The sequence below is a fragment of the Sus scrofa genome, chromosome 1 (assembly GCF_054392235.1).
Source record: "Sus scrofa isolate SSC_HxYL_T2T_F1_AM1 chromosome 1, Sscrofa_HxYL_maternal_Yorkshire_Landrace_v2.0, whole genome shotgun sequence".
NCBI classification, from domain to species: Eukaryota; Metazoa; Chordata; class Mammalia; order Artiodactyla; family Suidae; genus Sus; species Sus scrofa.
In genome coordinates, this window is record NC_139383.1 from 57,101,546 (window position 1) to 57,124,700 (window position 23,155).

Consider the following 23,155-nt stretch of genomic DNA (forward strand, 5'->3'; position numbering starts at 1 on the left):
CCTAGCCTGGGAATTTCCATATGCTGTGGGTGTGGCCCTAAAAAGACCAAAAAAAAAAAAAATATATATATATATATATCACTGTAGAATGTGATGCGTACTGTGAAGGTCATGTGCATGATGCTGAGATCATGTCTAATGGGGAATTGACTTGGTCTAGGAATGTTGGAGGAATTTTTTTGAGGTGTCTCTGTTTATTGTTCCACAAAAAACTACTCCAAAATGTAGTGACTTAACAATCTTAGAGTTTCCCTGGTAGCCTAGCAGTTAAGGATCCAGTGTTCTCACTGCTGTGGCTCAGGTCAGTGCTGTGACATGGGTTCAATCCTTGGTCTGGGAAGTACCTCTTGGCCAAACAACAACAGCAATCTCAAAGAAGAGGAGCCTTTTACTTGCTCACAGTCTTGTAGCTGGCACCAAACTCAGCTGAAACATTCCCCTGCTGGTCTTGTCAGGGGTCACTGGAGTGACTGCATTCAGCTGGCACACAGGCTGGGACACAGTAAGATTCTCTCATGTACTCTCTCCATTTGGTCTCTCCAGCAGGGAATGCAGACCTTTGATATGTTGTCCCAAGTCTTACAAGAGCACAAAAGCAGAAGCTGCCAGCTTTTCTAAGGCTTAGGCTTGGAACTGGCACAGCCCCACTAGGTGCTGAATTTTATAGGTTACAGCAGGTACAGCAGCAACTCAGTCCAGGAGAGGCAACTGCACAAGGACAGGAACGCTGGAAGGTGTAATTCATCAGGGGCCACACAGGTAACAAAGTACCAGCCTGACATTAGTCAGAGAGCTGGAAGGTGAGTGGGAGTTAACTGGGCAAAGAGGATGAAAGACTATTTCAGTCAGGAGCAATGGTATGTGCAAAGCAATTATGGCAGAGGACACAGACGCTTCCAAGTGACAGAGGAAGCCAGTGGGGCTGGAGAACAGAAACCAAGTGGAAAGTGGTTGCAGGCAGGAAAGGGCTGGACCATGCCATGCCCTTGTACCCCTTGGGAGCCGGCTGTGGGCAAGTGATAAAATACTAAGGAAAACTCGCTTAAGCAAAAATAAAAACAAAAACAAATAAGCCAACAAAAACAAAAAAAGAAAGAGAAGAAGAGAATTTATTTGTTCATGTTCCTGAACCACCAGGGCTCAGGCAATATCACCAGGATTTGTCTACCTCCATTTCTTAGCTCTGCCTACCTCTTGGTTGCCTTTGCTTTCAGACAGCTTCTAAAGCTCCAGATTTAAGTCCTAAAGAAAAGAGAGCTCCTTTCTCTCTCTGACTGAACAGTCAGCCAATGTTCTACAATGATATCAGAATAGGTCTGGGGCTCAATGGGAAGCAGACGCACACTCCAGTTGGGCTAATTTAAAAAGAATTCATTTACAAAACGACTATTTCTGTGCTGCACTGGAGCTGCTTCATAACAACTTACAAAAGCCAGTTCAGCATTTCCTGCCAACTCTGTATTCAGTGACAATGTTGGTAACTTGAAATGGGCCATGATGGGAATATTTACACCATAGCAATTGGCAAGTGCTATGAATTCAGGCTCTCCTCCCACCTGCTATTTACCAGCCCTGCTATTTACCAGCACACCACAAGAGTATTTTTGAAGGTGTGGGAGAGGTGTAGGGATCCTGCAAGGACCCAGGGCAGTAGAGGTCCAAATGAACAAGGGGAAAAAGAGGTTACCAGAATCCAGGAGAGAGGAGCAGCTACCTTCAGTTAAAGGACACCAGCCCTTTGAAGGGTATCACAGGAAAGGAGCTGGAAGATAAATATCCTGACCTTATTTTCTATACCAAAGAGGGGAACATTGTTTTGTAGCTTCTGGAAAGAAAATGCTAAAATGACATAATCAATTGTTAAATCAATTCATGTTATTAGAATGCAGAGCAGTTAACTGCCTATTTATTTGTCTAATGACAAAAAGTACAGTGCTAGTTATAAAAAGTCCCCATCTTTTTCTTGCTGGAAACTCCCATGGGCAGACAGTTCAGGGCATCAGTGCCATTCTTGTCACAGACTTCCTCCTTCCACTGGTTTCAGATTCACTTCTATATATAAGCTTAAGAATTGGCACTGATATGCGAATTTAGTATATGACAAAATGGTGTTTAAAAACACTAGAAAGAAAGATAAAGTGTTCAATAAATAGCATTGGGTTAATTAGTTATTTGGAAAAGAAAATAAATAAAACAAAATCAGATCCCTACCTTATACCAAGATCATAGGTTCATAATCTTGGCAGGAGTGAAAGGTTTTAATGAAATAATGTTTTTGTTTTAGGGCCGCACCCAAGGTACATGGAGATTCCCAGACTAGGGTTCTACCCAGAGCTGAAGCTGCTGGCTTATGCCACAGTCACAGCAACGTGGGATCTGAGCCTCATCTGCGACCCACACCACAGCTCACAGCAACACTGGATCCTTAACCCACTGAGCAAGGCCAGGGATTGAACCCACCTCCTCATGGATGATAGTCAGGTTCACTAACCACTGAGCTACGATGGGAACTCCCACAAAAAGCAAAAATTATAAAAGTGATAACTAGATGGGAAAAGTTTGTATGTGTAGCTAAATATGGATATAAATATTTGCATAGATATTCATCAAACAAAATACGTATACAGAATTACTAGAGATCAAAAATAAGAAAGTGGAGTTCTCATTGTGCCTCAGCAGGTTGCGAACCCAACATTATCTCCATGAGGATGTGGGTTCAATCCCTAGCCTGGCTCAGTGGGTTAAGGATCCGGTGTTGCTGCAAACTGCAGCATAGCTCACAGATGTGGCTCGGATCCGTTGTTGCCATGGCTGTGGTGTAGGCTGGCCTCTTAGCCTGGGAACTTCCACATGCTGCAGGTGTAGCCGTAAAAAGAGAAAAATAAAAAATAAAAAAATTTAAAAGACAATCACTCACATAGAAAAAAAGGGGGAAAGAATATGAGCAGACACTTCTGTGAACAGATATTCAAGTTCATTAGTAATTATAGCCTCATAAATCCACTTTCCACCAACTTTTCTTAATTTAAAAGCTTGTTATATCAAGTGTTGTGTCAGTTATATATGTATATATGTCAAGGTGTAGGGGGTTGGGTAGTCTCATTCACTGCCAGAGGGAGTATAACTGTTATGGCCACTTCAGCAGCAATTTGACAGGTACTTATAAATCAAAATGCACGCATTTATAGTCTAGCTATCCTAGTTCTCAGTGTCTACCCACAAGAAATATTCAGACATACCCACAAGGAGACATCTGCGAGTATGTTCACTTCTGCATTGGCTGCAAAATGAAAACCTGGAAATAACCTAAATGTCCATCAGTCAGCAAATGCTAAAAAAAAAGTAGGGTTTATCCATACTGTGGATACTATATGGCAGCTAAAAAGAATGAGGCCAACCCATATGGACTGGCATGGAAAGCCCTCAATAGTGAAAAAAGCAAGATACAGAATGAAATACAGTATGACAAAATAAAAGCAAAAAACACAAATGGAAACCCAGGCAAAATGCAAAAATATACATATTTCTAAAAGGAAAGGGCCTGGAAGAATGAGTGGTTATTAATCTCTGAGGAGGGTAAAAGGATTGGAGTTATTTATCAAGAGAGAATATAACTTTATCTGTAATATTTGATTTTTTTGTAATGGGAATGTTACCTCTTGTATAATCAAAACTTTTCAAAAATATTGTCTTTAAATGCCATGTTCTCTTTTTGTGAACAGTTTTATTGTGCTACGATTCATATACATGTATAATTCATCCATTTAAACTGTACAATTCTGGAGTTCCCTGGTGGCTCAGTGGGTTAAGGATCTGGTGTTGCCTCTGCTGGTGACAGAGCTTCCACATGCTGCAGGCATGGCTGAAAAAGTAAAGTAATTAAATAAACTGTGCAATTCAATGGTTTTTTTTAGTATATTCATTAGAATCATCACTATTATATAATTTTAGAAAATTTCATCACCTCAAAAAGAAATAGCCACTTCCTGTCCATCACCCCTCCCTCCAACCCTTGGCAACCATTATCTCTATAGATTTCCTTTTCCTAGACACTTGATAGAAATAGAATCATGCAATATGTGTATTTGTGTGTGTGTGACTGGCTTCATTCACTTTGTGTAATGTTTTTAAGGTTCATCCATATGGTAACATGTATCAACAGGTAACATGCAATTATGTAATGTTCCATTATATGGATATACCACTTTCTGCTTATCCATGCATCAGTTGATAGACATTTAGGCTGTTTCCACGTTTTTGGCCACTATAAATAATGCTGCTGTGAACATCTGTGTACAACTTTCTCTGTGGGTATTCACTTTTGTTTCTCTTGGATATACACCGAGAAGTGAAATTGCTAGATCATGTGATAACTCTATGCTTAACATGATGAGAAGGTACCAGGCTGTTTTTCAAAGCGACTGTACCATTTTACATTCCCACCACATGATTTGTCTTCTGCAAATTGTACTGTGGGGTAGGTTATGAGAGGCAGTGGGTGTTTCCCATCTAAAATACCTCAAAAAAAAAAAAAAAAAAGCTTATGGGAGTTCCTGTGTGGGTTAAATATCAGCAGTGTCACTGTGCAGATCAGGTCACTGCAGTGGAGTAGGTTTGATCCCCAGCCCAGGAACTTCTGCATGCCATGGGCACAACCAGAAGAAAAAAAATTTTAACTTATGTATATATGTGTATATATACATAATATATTATAAAAACATGTATATTATAGATATACAATTTACAGTAAAGAGCAAAACCCTTAGATGCAGACCATGTTAGGAAGTTCCCCTGGGCTGAGGAGGGGAGGAGAGGGTAACACCTAGAATCTGGCAGAGTCATTGGCTAGTCCGAAAGGGTAAGGGCAAAGACTCCAGCAAGGCACTCTATCTGCAGGATGGCGGTGATGACTTGGTACCAGGAGTCCTGTTTCTCTGCTTTATGGGGCTCTACAAAGTATGGAATCAGGAGGGCCTGCAGCACCAGAAAGATGATTAGAAACAAGGTGCATGTTCAGGGGACAGGGACTGCTGAGAATCAGAACCAGATGCAAGGGTTGGCCGAGCCAGTTTTGACAGCGGGTCAGCCAGCGTTCAAGGCTAAGCTCTGGTCCCGGCACCCCAGCCTGCAGGATATCTGGCACAGGAGCCATGCATGCCGTTATGGTAGGTCAGGCATGATGGCAGCTGTGTGGCCCTTAGACACCAGGCATGCTAGCCCTAGAGGGCATTTCTGGACTGCCTAGTGGGGACGAAATGGAGCAGAACTCTGGGGGCCCTTCTGGGTACAAAAGCCCCTCAGTGTCCCTCATTTCTTTCTTATTTGGAAGAAAAGGCTTCAGTCTCCTAGGCCTTCCCAGAGTTTCGAAGAGCAGACTCAAGCAGTTACTAATTCAAGAAGTGAGGGAATGCAGAAACAAAGGTAAAGCAGTCCAGCAGGGAAAGTAAAAATAGTTTAAACAACAACTCAGTGAAAAAAAAACAAAGTCCTATTTCCTCTTCCTCGAGGGACTTAATGTTAACAGTTGAATACATATCATTGAGTGGTTATGCAGCAACTAAGGCTCCCACCCAGGTAGAGGATGGTAACTACTCACTAGGACCCCAGACTGGTAGGAACTAGAAGATTGATTGATAATTGAGGTTCCTGGAACACCTCCCTGTTACCTCACCACCAACCAATCAGAAGAAAGTCATGTGCTCTGCAGACATCACTCCAAATGCTGCCTTTAAAAACTCTTCCCCGGAGTTCCTGTCGTGGCTCAGTGGTTAACGAACCCAAATAGCATCCATGAGGACATGGGTTCCGTCCCTGGCCTTGCTCAGTGGGTTAAAGATCCCGCATTGTCGTGAACTGTGGTGTCGGTTGCAGACATGGCCCAGATTTGGCACTGCTGTGGGTGTGGTGTAGGCCAGCAGCTATAGCTCCAATTAGACCCCTAGCCTGGGAACCTCCATATGCCAAGGTGCAGCCCTAAAAAGACAAAAGACAAAAAAAATAAATAAAAAATAAAAAGTACCTTTAAAATAAATAAATAAATAAAAATAAAATAAAATAAAAACTCTTCCCTAAAAGTAATTGAGGAATTCAGATATTTTGAGCAAGGGCCATCCATTCTCGCGTGACCTTTGTAACAAACTTTTCTCTGCTCCAAACTTCAGTATTTCAGTTTGTTTGGCCACTGTACATCAAGCACATAAACTTGGGTTTGACAATAGAATAGTTGGATCATTTTTTGTTTGTTTGTTTTTGTTTGTTTTTTGGTCTTTTTGCCATTTCTTGGGCCACTCCTGTGGCATATGGAGGTTCCCAGGCTAGGGGTCGAACCGGAGCTGTGGCCACCAGCCTACACCAGAGCCACAGCAACGCAGGATCCGAGCCGCATCTGCGACCTACACCACAGCTCATGGCAACGCCAGATCCTTAACCCACTGAGCAAGGCCAGGGATGGAACCCGCAACCTCATGCTTCCTAGTCAGATTCGCTAACCACTGAGCCACGACAGGAACTCCCTGGGTCATTTAAATATACCAAGCCATAGATTTTCTGTGACCTAGACAGTATAACAATACCAGAATCTGCACAGCAGGAGGAGAAGGGCTGGAGTAGGCAGAGGCCAATAGTATATAGTGTGGCAATGACAAATTTCAAAGAAGTTTCCCCCACTCGTTCATTCATTCACAACCTAGTGGGGAGGCTTGCCCAAGTGTTGTCAAACCCAAGTTCATGTGCCCAGTGCACAGTGAGGCCGAACAGTGAAATGTCAGAGCAGGGAAAGGTTTATTGCAGGCCAAGGAGAATGGGCAGCCCTTGTTCAAAAGACCTGAACCCCCAGAAGATTTTCAGGTAAGAAGTTTGTTTGTTTTGCTTTTTAGGGCCACACCCCAGGCATATGGAGGTTCCCAGGCAAGGGGTCTGCTGGGAGCTACAGCTGCCAGTCTATACTACATCCACAGCCATGTGGGATCCGAGCCGAGTCTGCAACCTACACCACAGCTCAAGGCAATGCCGGATCCTTAATCCACTGAACGAGGCCAGGAATCAAACCCGAAACCTCATGGTTCCTGGTCAGATTCGTTTCCCCTGCACCACGATGGGAACTCCCAGGTAAGAATTTTTAAAGCCAAAATTTGGGATGGAGGCTACCAGGTGTGTGACCTTCTTCTGATTGGTTGGAGGTGAGGTAACAGGGCGGGGCTCCAGGAAGGCTGTGCTTAGCTAGAAGCTCCCATCCTCCACCTGGGTGGGGGGCCCTTAATTCCTGTGGAAGAACTGAAAGATAAATTGTTTTGTTTCTCCCTTGAGGAGAACTAGAACTCCGCTTTATAGCTGCACTATTGTTTGACTGCTTTTCCTTTGTTTCTGCATTCCCTCACTTCCTTGATTAGTAACTGTTTGAATGTGCCCTTTGGAACTCAGGGATGGTCTAGGAGGCCAAAGCCTTTTTCCCACAAACAAGAAACAGGGGACATGGAGGTGGCTTAGCACCAGGAGGGCCTTACCGTGTCCTGTTCAGTTTCACAAGGATTGTTATTCTCCCAGAATGTCTCAGAACATTTCTAAATTACTATTTATAACTTAATATGAATGACATAGGGAGTTCCTGCTGTGGCACAATGGGTTGGGGATCCGGTGTTGTCTCTGTGGCAGCACAGGTTTGATCCCTGGCCTGGTGCAGTGGATTAAGGATCCAGGGTTGCCACGATTGTGGCATGGGTCAAAGCGGCAGCTTGGATTCAATCTCTGGCCCCTGAGAGCTTCCATGTGCTGTGGATGTGGCCATAAAATTAAAAGAAAAAAAAAAAGAAGAAGAAAAATGACATGGCCCTTGAGAACATGACAAAAACTGTTCAGAATGAACTAGGTCCAAGGTGGCAGAAGATCTGACTTCCAGTGGACGTTAAGCCTTGTTTTGCGCTGCTGTAACACATTAGCATATGCTAAATGACATGCCCACAGGTACCTTGACTGTTCTGAGGCCAACCATAAAAGGCCAAAAAGTGGCCCAAATCCTGGAAATCCCCACCCCTTCCCTGAAATGGTTGGAACAATCTTCCCACTCATTAGCCTATGAAATTACCCAGCTCGTAAAATCTAACCACCCCATAGTTCAGGGCCCCTCTCCTTTTGAGATGGACCACACTCTATGGAGTGTGTTTTATTCTCAGTAAAACCACCTTTCACTTTGCCTCTTGCTGAATTCCTCCAGCAGTAAACTTGACTTCAGTAAGTCCTCAGACCAGGTGTGTGATTTCAATTAATAGACAGTGGGTTTCTGCTGTGGCACAGTAGGTTAAGTATCCAGCACTGCTGCAGCTGTGGCATAGGTTGCAGCTGAAGCTCAGATTCAATCCTCGGCCCAGGAACTTCCATATGCTATGAGTGTGGCCAAAGAAGAAAAAAGAAAAAAGATGGTGAGCTCCAGTCCCAGCCTGTGGCTTTGAAACTGACAGCACTATTAGCCTGAACCTAGTCAGAACCCAGATTGGAACTTGAACCCACGAGCCGGGACTCGAACCCAGCCTAAACCCAGGTTGGGACTTGAACCCACTCTTTTTAAATTAGAATCACTTACTCCATGTCTGGACTTACTGAGGTTCAAGTTCTCGGTGCCTCAGTGCAGAAGGAATTCAGTGAGAGACAAAGTGATAAGAAAGAAATAAATATATTAAGATTGGAAGCTTGTGAGAAATGCAAGGGGGCAGGCAAGGAGGACCTGCCCTGAGGATTAGTTGGGCTTCAATTTTATAATCCAAGGGGACTAGGGGTGGGAAAAGACCGCCTCTTCCTCTTTCTTCAAGTAGAACTCCTCCTTGGTATCTGGTAAGAGAGTATTTGACCTTATAAGGTCAGACTAGGACTGTCATTGTGCTTACTAAATCAGCAGAGGGGTGGCCCTTAAACTCCTGCCCTCGGTCTGAATCTGAATGCAAGCCTCACCCCAACCCCTACCCAATGACCTGAGGCATATCTTGCACCTCCGCTAATCAAGCAAGCCTGCCTCATTGTTCTGATGGTCCTCTTGAACAATTATTAATTTACAGTAATCTCCCAAGATTCCCTAGGTTTCCCTCTCTATATATGGTCCTTTACTGGGGTTTCTACAACTACCTGTATAACTACCCTACTCCATCCCAATGAAGTTCAAGTCCCAATCTTACTTTTGGCTAGGTTCACATCCCATCTGAGTTTCAGTTTGGTCTTTTATTTCCACCAGCTACTGTAGTATTACATGCCCTAAAAAACAATATGCACAATAATTTCCATATTTCTGTGGTCATTATTCTCTCCGCAGTTACTTTTTTTTTTTTTTTTGTCTTTTCTCCTTTTCTAGGGCCACTCCAGAGCCACAGCAATGCGGGATCCGAGCCGCATCTGCAACCTACACCACAGCTCACGGCAATGCTGGATCCTTAACCCACTGAGCAAGGCGGGGGGATTGAACCTGCGACCTCATGGTTCCTAGTCAGATTCTTTAACCACTGCGCCACGACAGGAACCCCTGTGATTTTTTTTTTTTAACCAGATAAGTTTGAGTAAGTCATGTTAAAAAGATTAAAATGGGGGTTCCTGTCTTGGCTCAGAGGTTAACGCATCTGACTAGCATCCATGAAGATGCAGCTTCGATCCCTGGCCTTGCTCAGTGGGTTGAGGATCCAGTGTTGCTGTGAGCTGTGGTGTAGGTTGCAGATGTGGCTTGGATCCTTTGTTGCTGTGGCTGTGGTGTAGGCCAGCGGCTACAGCTCCAATTTGACCCCTAGCCTGGGAACCTCCATATGCCCCAGGATTGGCCCTAAAAAAAAAACCAACAAAAAAATGAAAATGTACATAAGAAAATAAATCATTTGCATATAGTAAACAGCACTAAAGCCATCCATTCTATTCAATCCAAAAATTTAGTTGACTAGGCTGTTTATATGTGTAATTCAGAAGCATTCCAAAGGAGATAATCCAAATGGTGAGATTTTTATTTTTCTTCTCTTCATATTCCACTCAAGGGCACTGTGTATTTTAACTGGGGCAGGTAAATTTTACAGATGTAAAATTGTGAGAAGCCGTAAGTGGAAAACCTGAGTTAACGGACATCTTCTAATGTATTTAGCAATGATTTGTGCCTCTTTGAGATACTTCAGACAGCTGCTGGCTGGCTTAACCCCTAATCCAGCTCTGCCTGAAGTATTTACATTTTTGGTAGGCACAGCCTTTCAGAGTAATGAATTCTATATTTTAATGCATGCTATACAAGAGGTATTTCCTTTTATTTTTATTGGAAGGACTGTCAGGCTTCAAGGAAAGCTACCTATTTCTGTATTTTTAGATTTGAGAAAATAATCCATGATTATTATTCATGAATTTAAGACCCTTTGTGGTTACTTCAGACCCACCTGGATAACCCAGGATACTCTTCCAGCTCAAGATCCTTTTTTTTTTTTTTTTTTTTTTTTTCTCTTTAGGGCTGCCACTAGGGCATATGGAAGTTCCCAGGCTAGGGGTGGGATCAGAGTGCAGCTACCCAATCTATGCCACAGCCACAGCAATGCTGGATCCAAGCCGCATCTACAACATACACCACATCTCACAGCAACGCCGGATCATTAACCCAATGAGCAAGGTCAGGGATTGAACCTGCATCCTCGTGGATACTAGTTGGGTTCGTTTGTTTGTTACCGCTGAACCAGGACAGGAACTCCCTCAAGATCCTTAATTTATCACATCTGTGAATTCCCTTTACTATGTAAGATAAAATACATAGTGTTATTAAATGATTTGCCCTACATTCCAGCTGGCCAGCAGAGGAGTCAGGATTCAAATGAAGGTGTCTGCCCAGAGCCTTTGCTCCAAAGCACTGTGCTGTAAGAAAAATGAAGGCGAAGGGCATTCCAGGACAAGAAAACAGTGTATTAAGATGCTCAGAAGCCTGAAAGAGGACAGAACCTGCAAGTTATAACTGGGGTGACGAGGTGAAGGGAAGAATGAGGGAAGAGAAGGATGGGAAGGGAGAAAGGGATTTGAGGTGATGGACTCCATGGGGGGTGGGGGAGATTTTTTTTCTGTCAATAATTGTGAAGCATTAAAAGACATTTTAATGTCTTTAATTTTAATGTCTTTAATTTGCTGGCCGTTTGAGAATAGTAACCCGGTGGCAGCCTTTTGGAAGTAAATTACAGAGGTGTGAATTTAGCAACAAAAGAGACCTACTGTGAGGTTATTGTAGAGATCCAGATAAGAGATGATGGAAACTTGGAGTTTCCTGGCAGCCTAGCTGTTAAGGATTCAGATTTGTCACTGCTGTGGCTTGGGTTGATTCCTGGCCAGGGAACTTCCTCCTGCTGAGGGCACAGCCAAAACAAACAAAATAAAGATGACGGGAGACTGAACCAGAGCCTGGGAGTGGAGAGCAGGGCCAGTCTGAAGAGTCAAAGTCGAAGGAGAGGCAGAATCAACTGGGTCTTGCTGACAATATCAGTATGGGCGTGAGAGCTCAAGAGGGCTGAATAAGCATATCTCAAGTTGCTGGTGTGAGATGAATTGTAGAAACTTCACATAGTAGACTATATGGGAAGCCCTCTGTTACAGTAATTGAGGGCTTTCCACCCTCCGAGAAACTGCACTAATATGATGCCAAGAGACAACCCCACACAGTGGTCAGCCAGTAACTAGGGTCCAGCAGCCTGATCACAGGGTCCCAACTTCATTATCACCTGGGCTGATCCTGTTACCACAACCTAATGGAGCTGAAAACAGTGGTGCCAACAAACTTAACTGCCCACCAATCATGACACAGTCCAAAGCTTCGTCATCTTTCTCTGTGACTAAGTAGACTTTCGAAGACAGCTTCAGAAAAGAGTACAGCCTTTTTCCTCTCACCAGGGAGGGTGTAGGTTCCCTGTGGTTATCAGATAAATGCTACATGAAATAGGGAGCAAAGTCCAAGTTTATAATAAAGTGCTAACTTGTGAAGTACATTCCATTCAGAGGAACGTGGTATAATGTATCTCTCCTGGAAGAGCTAGGAGATATTCATTCTTTTTTTTGTTTGTTTGTTTGTTTTTTGGTCTTTTTTTGCCTTTTCTAGGGCTGCTCCTGCAGCATATGGAGGTTCCCAGGCTAGGAGTCTAATTGGAGCTGTAGCCACCGACATACGCCAGAACCAGGGCAACACGGGATCCGAGCCGCATCTGCAACCTACACCACAGCTCACGGCAATGCCAGATCCTTAACCCACTGAGCAAGGCCAGGGATTGAACCTGAGACCTCACGGTTCCCAGTCAGATTCGTTAACCACTGTGCCACGATGGGAACTCCAAGGAGATATTCATTCTTATCGAGAATCTCGTGCCAAACAACACCCCCAAGACGTATTGCCCCATTTTCTGGAGAAGGTAAAAGAACTTCCCTAAATCACACAGATGCCCAAGGGACAGAGCCTGGACAGAGACTCAGGAGAGGCTGAGACTCTGAGCTGGCGCTTAGGGAAGAAGGCTCAGGGGGCCTGGCGTGGACGGGCTGACAGAGCAGCAGGAAAGGGAGGATCACACGAGGAGAAGCAAGGAGGCAGAACTTGGCATGTGTTGTTAATTACTCCAGAAAGCAGCCCTTCTGACTGGAGACTTTGAGTTGCCTACCACTGCTGGGTGTTTTAAGCATTTCAGTTTGGCAGCAAACACCAAACGTTTAGTAACACAGGCGTAAGCCTGGAATATTCAGTGACTTCTCACTGCCGTGAATAAGGATTACACAATCACAGCTGTGAAGAGATCATGAAACAGGGGCCCCACCTCAGTACACTTGTGTCTGAACCATCAGCTGCGGGCCTTCCAAAGTCCACAGGAACCAGGCAAGCCACTGAGCATTCCAGATAGGGAGTTTCACTGGTCACCTTCCAGATACGCATAGCTTTATTGGTGAGAAGGATGACTAACCAGCGGGCTGATTTATATGCAAGTTTGTACTTGGCCTTTTTCCTGTCAGCAAAACTTACTCTGTCTTCTAGCTGTCTTCCTCCTTCAGTATAAAAAAATTATCATCACTCCTTGCAGCAAAGCACATCCAGACAAGTGACAAGCAAAGAAAGGTTAAGGAGATGGAGGTAGACAGTGTGGGCTGGAGTGTACCAGGAAGAGCAAGAGCGCATACTGGCCAAGAAGTGTTGCAAGGAAGGAACTTTCTAGAACCTCACGCCAACTCCTTATTGTCCTGGGCAGTGTTACAGTTTCACTTCTGGTTTATATTAACTAATACTAGAAACACATAATGAGTAACCTAATTTCTTTCCAGTGGATCTTCCTCTTATTAGAGCTGTACCCTGGTAGGCTGCTTAAATTAATAATTTAATAAATCAACCCTGAGTATGACTTTGAGCTCAACCTGAATTAAATTTTTAAATATGTCATTACAATATTTAATAAATATAAATTCTGTCTTTTTTTTTAGGTTTTTTGAAGTATCATTTTACATTCCATGGACTTCTTAAGTGCATAATTCAATAACTTCTGGTAATACAGAGGTGTGCAACAACCTTCACCACAATAAGAACTCATTTTTGAGCTTTTGGGGCGGGGGGCTGTACTCAAGGCATGTAGAAGTTCCCAGGCCAGGAATCAAACCTGAGCCACATCATGACAACACTGATCCTTAACCCACTGAGCCACCAGGGAAATCCCTGAACTTATTTTTTATTGGAATTATTCAATAGAAGAAAATTTGGGGGAATAAATGATAAGCCACAGAAGTTCTGTCATACAAGTTATTAACTAAACTTTTATTGAGTTTTACTTGAGTGGCCAGAGGTCCCTGGTACCACCCTTTCAGGTGCTCGTGCTTGAAGAAACAGTGTGTCCAGATACTGTGGTTTATCGTTCCAGCTCATCCTCTGGTTCCACTGTTACTTGATGTTCCCTGAAGAGAATAATCACTAAGCAGGGCAGGACTATGCCCTCTCCCTGCACTGGGTCTCATCACCATACATAGCAACCAGTGACCAAACAATTCCTCATGGCACTCATAGTGCTCTGGGGGAGCCATAAAATCAGGCATTTTCATGGCTCTTGATAGTACTTGTGAGAAGTCCCCTCATGGATCAACAATGTGAGGTATTTCTCTCTCTCTCTTTTTTTTTTCTTTTTTTTTCTTTTTGCCTTTTCTAGGGCCACACCCACAGCATATAGAGTTTCCCAGGCTAGGAGTCTAATCAGAGCTGTAGCCACTGGCCTACACTACAGCCACAGCAATGTGGGATCCGAGCCACATCTGCCACCTACACCACAGCTCACGGCAACATCGGATCCTTAACCCACTGAGCAAGGCCAGGGATCAAACCTGCAACCTCATGGTTCCTAGTTGGATTCGTTAACCACTGCGCCACAACGGGAACTCCAATGTGAGGTATTTCTATGTGTATTTTTCAACATTCACGCCAGTTCCCTCCCACCCCACCCCCCCACCTCCATCACTATGCCTGTGACACCTAGGGCAAATCTCTTTCCAGCTTTTTCCTTTCCCTTATGGATCTCTATGAGGTTTTTTGGGGGGAACTGCTTTTCCTTCACAATTGAAATGGTCATTAATCCACTTCTTTGGTCAAAGACATCTTCTTTACTGTCTCCTTCTCCCCTCTCTTCACAAATTATTCCTACAGCATAGACCAAAACTTTTACTTATCAACCCCTCATACTACAAAGATATATTGTACAACATGGGGAAGATAGCCGATACGTTGTGGTAATTGTAAACGGAGTGTAACCTTTAGAAATTATATTAAAAAATAGGAGTTCCCTTCATGGTACAGTGGTTAATGAATCCGAATAGGAACCATGAGGTTTCAGGTTCCATCCCTGGCCTTGCTCAGTGGGTTAAGGATCTGACGTTGCTGTAAACTGTGGTGGAGGTTGCAGACGTGGCTCGGTTCTGGCATTGCTGTGGCTGTGGGTTAGGCCGGCAGCTACAGCTCCGATTGGACCCCTAGCCTGGGAACCTCCACATGCCGCAGGAAGCCGCCCTAGAAAAGGCAAAAAGACCAAAAAAAAAAAAAATTAAAAAATACACTGCAAAATGATTTTTCACAAAGGAACTACCATTGCAGAATGCACACACACACACACACACACAAATTACAGAAGAGGGTGAGTCTTTCGATAAAGAAGCTACTGCCACATTTCCAGCGTTGAAGAGGTTGACTAAGGAGAGAGATCACATTCATATGACTTCTATCACAGTACAATTGATCCTTGCACAACACAGATTAGAACTGCATGGGGCCACTTATATGTGGGGTTTTTTCCCAGTAGGTATGTACGACAGTACAGGTTGGTCGAATCCACAGATGTGGTCAAAAGGGATACAGAAGGCCCACTGTGCGGTTATTGAAGAGTTTCCACTGTGCAGAAGTCTGCAGCCCTAACCCCCAAGTTATTCAAAGGTCAGCTGTATATATTGTTAAAATTGTATTGGTTTATCATTTGTTCTTGTTGATAATCTCTTCCGTGCCTAATTTATAAGTTAACTTTATCATAGGTATGTACGCATAAGAAAACACATAGTGTTTCCCTTGTGGACTAGCGGTTAAGGACTTGGCATTGTCACTGCTGTGGCTTGGGTTTGATCCCTGGCCTGGGAACTTCTGCACACAGCCAGCTCAGAGGGAAAAAAAAAAAAAAAAGAAGAAGAGAAAAAAAGGAAAAGAAAACACATAGTATATGTTGCTATGTATAGGGTTAGGGACTATTCACAGTTCAGACATCCACTGGGGTCTTAGAATGACTCAAGGGGAGTACAAAAGTAACAAGGGGACTACTATATGGATTGAATAAGAATTCAGAAATTCCTAAACTGTGTTCAGAATCAACCCAAATATTTTATAAGTTTTTAAAAATGGAAAAGAAACAAATATGTATGGAAGGCTTATGATAAGACAAGCACTTGGCATACAAACACGCTGAAGTACCATGGCCATTTCTCTAAAAAATAGTGCTCAATATAAAAAGATCAAATAGGCGAGTTCCCTGTGGCACAGCGAGTTAAGGATCTGGCATTCCTGCAGCTGTGGTGCAGCTGCAACTGCGGTGTGGGTTACTTCTACAAGCCGCAGGTGTGGCAAAACAAAAATAGAAGTCGCAGAGGAAATGTCAATTTTCTGTATGGGATCCTGAGCATATTGCTTTTATTATCATTGAAATAATCAGTGCTGAAAATATTTTTAAAAGGACTTATGTTTGATGGAAAACTAGACTTTTGATATTCATCTAGAGAAAGTAAACACCCACTCAGAAACATTTTCAAATAAGTACAACTTGTGGGTTTTTTCCTTTAAAAAAAAAAAGAAGAAGAAGAAGCAGCAGCAGCTACAGTTTCTTTCAAAGATATGTTACCCAATCTAGCTAGGTACATACATAACCCTGGTATCAATGTGTATACTTCTTTCTGTGGTTCTGTGGTTTTTGCCCTGTTACTTTGTAACCCTGTGTTTTCTAGTAAAAGTGTTTGAGAAGTATCCCTTTCTCAGACTCAAGGCCTTCTTTCCTGCATTTCTGAGAGGGAGGGCCCACCAGCCCCAACCACACCTGCTTTCCCAAACCACCCTCCTCAGGGTTCAGAGGCTGTGGGTTGTTTTTTCATTTGTTTGTTTTGTCTTGTCTTTTTAGGGCCATAGTCACCGAACATGGAGGTTCCCAGGCTAGGAGTGGAATCAGAGCTGTAGCTGCCAGCCTACACCACAGCCACTGCAATGCAGGATCTGAACCACATCTGCAACCTACACCACAGCTCGTGGCAACACCGGATCCTTAACCCACTGAGCAAGGCCAGGGATTGAACCAGCATCCTCATGGATACTAGTTGGACTTGTTTCCACTGCTCCATGACAGGAACTCCTGTGATTTATTTTTTAAAAACAGTCTCTCTCACGCAGATGGGTAATTTTAGAGATGGGAAATCATTCATGCCAAGGGCAGACCTTCTGAGTCCAGCCTTGCCCAGCTGCACTATGTGGTAAGGGCACCCGCCTGGACAACAGGTGATGCAGCTTCTAAGTCCAGCCCCACATGGGACCTCCAGTTTGTCACATGTTCATCTAAGGCTTTAGTGTCCCTGAGTGAAGCATGACAGGAGGCCTGTCAAGTTCTCGCTGTCCCTATTCCTCTGATGAGGACATAACAGCTGGAGATGGGAAAAGTATAATGATAGATTCATCTGAGGCTGTCAGGGGAGAATAGAGTGGATGTCAAGGGTAATTCATTGATTTCTTTAGGTGAAGAAAATTGTACATAGTGAATAAAAATCCACCTAGTCATACACAGATTTGTACTAAGGCAGTCTAGGGATGAGGAATGGCACCTTGGTACAAATGAGATTTTTTTTCTTCTATAAAACCAAATAATGGATTCAGGCACTTCTCAGAAATGCTGGTAACTAGGTTTCTTGAGAGTCATTTTCAAAGTATTTGAATCTCTTGGGCCTGGAATTAGTGGGTAATTTCTATTTCCTTTTTTATCTTTTTATGTAGTCTCTGAATCTTCTATTAATGTGTATTAATTCTGTAATCAGAATAAGTTCTTTTTTTTTTAAGAAAGAAGTAAATGGCAGAGTTCCCGTCGTGGCGCAGTGGTTAACGAATCCGACAAGGAACCATGAGGCTGCGGGTTTGATCCCTGGCCTTGCTCAGTGGGTTAAGGATCTGGCGTTGCCATGAACTGTGGTGTAGGTTGCAGACGCAGCTCGGATCCTGCGTTGCTGTGGCTCTGGTGTAGGCCAGCAGCTACAGCTCCAATTCGACCCCTAGCCTGGGAATCTCTATATGCCATGGGAGTGGCCCAAGAAATGGCAAAAAGACAAAAAAAAAAGAAAAAGAAAAAAGAAAAAAAAGAAAAGTAAATGGCTTTAACTGTGCAAATGGAAGAGAGAAGAAGGAAAGAAAATTAAAAACTAATAATGGTGAAACTGACATTTACTAAGTGTCATGTATTATCCACTGACTAGTAACTGGCTCATACTTCCTCTCAACTCTGAATAAGCTATTATTATCCCCATCTTACATAGAAGAAAAACAAAGCAAAGAGCAGTCGTATAACTCTTCTAAAATTACAGAGCTGGTAAATGCAGTCACTGGGACTTTACCTAGAGAGTCTGGCATCAGGGCCTTTGCTATTTTATCCTGTGCTCTATTGCCTCCTAAATGGTCTAAAAATTAGGTATAGCATTGTTTAACTTTAGAGGATGGCTATTTTTACACAAAATTCATTTTATCTAGGTTTCTATTTCCTGAACACACATTAACAGAAGTTAAGTGGTTTGAAATGGTGGGAGGTCTGTGATTTAAATTTTGCCGTGGATGAGAGATAGATGGGTTGAGAGTTTGTGGTTAGCAGATGCAAACTATTATACAGAGTGTGGATAAACAACAAGTCCAACTGTATAGCACAGGGAACTGTATTCAGTATGCCATGATAAACCATGATGGAAAAGAACATGAAGAGAAAAGGATGTGTATATAGACATATAATCCGGATGTATATGTATATATATGTATGTATATGCATACCTGAATCACTTTGCTTCACAAAGTGAATCACTTTTCACTTTATGCAGAAATTAACACAAAGTTATAAATCAACTATACTTCGATAAAATTATATATACTATATATATTTATATATATGCAAATAATACACATACAAAAATTTTGTCGTGGAGTTCTTGTTGTGGCTCAGAGGTTAACAAATGCCACCACAAATGTCCACGAGCATGTGGGTCCAATCCCTGGCCTCACTCAATGGGTTAAGGATATGGTGTTGTCGTGAGCTGTGGTGTAGGTTGCAGACATGGATCAGATCCCGCACACTGCTATAGCTCTGGGGTAGACTGGTGGCCACAGCTACGATTGGATCCCTAGCCTGGGAACTTCCCTATGCTGCAGGGGCGGCCCTAAAAAAAGACCCCCCCAAAGAAATGTTGTCATGGTTAAACCAGAATAGGTAAGCCAGCTCTGTGTTAGGGTTAGTGGTATGGACAAACTCTGGTCTACACAGTATCCAACTAAACAAGGAGGCTATTAGACCAAGGAAGTCCTAATGCCTTAGAGCCCAGCAAACCAAAACCTGAGCCTATAAATGCCTCAAGGTTAAGGGAGCTGAACCTCAGGACTACCTGTCACAAATGCAAAGCAGGCTTTTCCAAATAAGGCAAGTGCTTAAGCTATGGCCAATCAAATAATTGCTTTGTTTGCTACGCTTCACGTTTTCTCTATAGAAAGTCTTTCCCCAGTTCTTTTGGTGGAGCGCTCCGAACCACTTCCAGTTTGGTGTTGCCTGGTTCCAAGTGATTTTTGTTTCCTTTTTACTTTTTTTTTTTTTTTTTTGTCTTTTTAGGGCTACACCCGGGCATATGGAGGTTCCCAGGCTAGGGGTCTAATCGAAGCTACAGCTGCCAACCTACACCAGAGCCACAGCAACACCAGATCCTGGCCGTGTCTGCGACCTACACCACAGCTCACGGCAATGCCAGATCCTTAACCCACTGAGCATGGCCAGGGTTTGAACCCAAAACCTCACGATTCCTAGTCGGATTCATTTCCGCTGCACCACTCCGGGAACTCCCCAAGTGATTTTTCTTAAACTATTAAAATGTTCAATAGGCTGCAGTTTGTCTTTTAACAGCTGACATTCAGGTTTTGTGTAGGCACCTCAAAGAAAGTCGATAGGAGGTGATTCAAAGGGCTTGGGGAAAGTTGGGGAACATTAGGAGCTGCCAGTTAGCTTAAAAAAAAATTTTTTTTTTAGGGGATTTCCCATTGTGGCTCAGCAGAAATGAACCTGACTAGTATTCATGAGGGAGGGCTTTGATCCCTGGCCCCAATCAGTGGGTTAAGTATCCAGAATTGACATGGGCTGTGGTGTATGTCGCAGATGTGATTCAGATCCCGCATTGCTGTGGCTGTGGTATAGGCCAGCAGCTTCCAGCTCCCATTCAATCCCTAGACTGGGAACTTCCATATGCTGTGGGTGGGGCCCTAAAAAGACAAAAATAAAATAAAATTATATATATATTTTTTAGAAAGGCACAATCTATCAATGGGACAAGATTCTATCAACACAGCAGTCAAGAGAAACTACACTGCCAAGGGGGCCTTATCAGCACCATCTCATTTCGTGTTAACAATGCAGTCCCTGTCCTACTCACAGCCAGGCACAGCAGCTCCTTTAGGGCTGTTGAATGTTGGGTTTTTTTTCCTCCTCTCACCTACCACCTCCCGACTTTTCAATCGGCTCCCCTCCTGTGGCTTGATCCTTCCATTTCACTGCCTATCACATTTCAGGAAACTGGATCACAGAAGTGATTTCAGGACTCAGAACTGAGGAAAGGCCTGCAGCTCGATAGACATTAGCTGGATTAATGAATAATGACTATAGGCATGGTGCTTCTGGACAAATAAACTTACGTAGTATCCCAGGGCCAGGTGGGGGGGCGCGGGGGGGGGAGGGTGCGCAGGATGGGGGGAGAGGTTGCGCAGGAGGATGCGTGGGAGGGGGGCGGGGGGGGGAGGACAGCAGGGAACGAAGGACACAGGACAGTAAAATGCAAGAAAGAATACCGACACCGGCCTATCAGGTTCTGATTAGGTAAGATGGGGGGCTTCCGGGGTGGGAGCAGCAGCAGGGTTCATTAGAAACTGGTTATATCTGGCAAACAGACAAATGTGGGTTCAAAACCTGGCCTCGTTTCTTCCTTAGTGTAGGACTTCAATTTCTTTTCTTGAGTCTCAGTCAACAGGCCTATTTAAAAGGCGTGACCTTCAGGGATGCTGTTGCTTGGGCCTGAGAAGGGCGTCTACTTAAGTTCTTCCTTGGTCCTTGTTTCACTCCCACTCTCAAGAAGAGAACCTAATCTGATGAGTTAGGGACCGGTCCACGAGAGAGAGGGGCCCTCTTCCTTTCTTCTTTGTCTTGTCTCAAGTCCAGAACGTTCCTAGCATGGAAGGAGATTCCTCCCCCCCACACACACACACACGCACACGAGTTTTTTTCCTAGCCCTTTCTTCTTTTTCCTGTGTGTATGCTGTGAATGCTAAGTGGCCAGATCTCTCTCGGCTTTCTCTTTCCAGGTGACCTAAGCGGTGGAGAAGATAGGACCCATTTCCTTCCGGAGAAAAGACCTGTCCTTCCTGTTCTCTTCTCCTTCTGGCATCTCATCAACCTCCCATCTTCAATGTGACCGACTGGTTATAGCCTCTGAGTTTAGGCTGAAAGGGAAGGAAGAATCTAATTGCATCATTATTGCCGGAGTTCCCAGCCACAGGGTTTCACATACAAGTCCAGCAACAAATAATAACAAATAATAATGCAGCCAGACTGAAATTTGATCACATGTAGCTCAGACCTGCAAAGAAAATGTTGGAGATGGAGCTTAAAATTACCAATTAAAGTATCTCCCTCTTCTGTGAGTTCTTATTGAGGCTCGTGGGTTAAGAACCTGGCTAGTATCCATGAGAACCCATGTTCCCTGGCCCTGCTCAGTGGGTTAAGGATCTGGTGTTGCCAAAAGCGGCTGTGTAAGTCACAGATGCTGCTTGGATCCCACATTGCTATGTCTGTTGTGTAGGCCTGCAGCTGCAGTTCCAATTTGACCCCTAGCCTGGGAATGTCCATATGCCACAGGTTCAGCTCTAAAAAAAGACCAAAAAAAAAAAAAAAAAGTATCCCACTCTTCTAATTAAAGATAATATAATATTATCCCAAGTAACAACTCCCTATTAGAGCTGTTCTCCTTTTTTTCTGTTCCTCCTTGAGACAGTGTCTGGAGGGTGGTGCTTAGGTGACCTCATGGTGGCTTTTCTCTGAATTGTTACCAACCTGTGTTGCAAGATGCTAGTCTGGTCTTGTCTTTGTGCTGCCAGTCCTAAGATCTGCTCTTCTGACTCCCCTCTTTCTCCCACACCTGTGACTGGCAGGAAATTTTCTTGCATCATACCTGTCTCCTTACCATGATGAAATCTGTAAATACCTACCTCCCAGAAATGTACTAGCAGAATGGCTCCCAGGGAATGTAATTTATGAAATGGAGGAAAACACACACAGACTCCCTATACACATAATCTCTGTCACATGGCTTTCCTTTATTATTGGCTCTTGTCTGAATATCACCTTTGGAAAACATGTGGGGGAAAGACCCTAGAATTTGAGGTAATCCCCCAAACTGCATAAAGTCAAGCTCTTATAATTTCTAGCATTGTTTCTACATATGGCTTGATTTCCCATTATGCTCTTTTATACTCTCCCACTATATACCCCAGGAGAACATCCAGGGATTTGCCGGGTTTTATACACATGATTTTTATTTTTTCCTTATAGCTGGTTTATTGTGTTCTGTCAATTTTCTACTGTACAGCAAGGTGACCCAGTTATACATACATGTATACATTCTTTTTTCTCACATTATCATGCTTCATCATAAGTGACTAGATATAGTTCCCACTGCTACACAGCAGGATCTCATTGCTTAACCATTCCAAAGATAATAGTTTGCATCTATTAACCCCAAATTCCCAGACCCTCCCACTCCCTCCCCCTCGGCAACCACGAGTCTGTTCTCCATGTCCATGATTTTTTCTGTAGAAAGGTTCATTTGTGCCATATCTTAGATTTCAGATATAGGATTTTCTATTTTGCTTGCTGTTGTAACCCCAGCATCTTAAATAGCACAGGGCACAGAGTGGGTGTTCAATAAATATTTGTTGAATGAGTGAATGGTTGATCACATCTTCTTGTCTGAATGTATTCAGTTCACCTCTTGGCAGAATCCTACTTCCCTTCTCTCCAGGTTCTTGCAGAGCAGCCTCCAGAAGCTTGAGTGCTGCCTGCAGCCAACACCAACCTGGAGGTATTGGTTGAATCAGGGGTTCTTGGCAAGGTCCCTTGGGAAGAGCAAGAAAGAGCACAGATGGGGGCCAAGAGTGACCCTAGAGCATCAGTTCTCAAATGTTTAAATCTCAGAGACCTTTACACCTTTGCAAATTGCTGAGGACTCCAAGGAGCTCTCTTGACATGGGTTAATGTCAATATTTCTTGTTAGAATTAAAACATTTAAAAATATTTATTTTAAATGAACCGAAAAGATTATGCGATAGCATAGATATTACTTTTATTCAAAACACAGCTGTATTTTC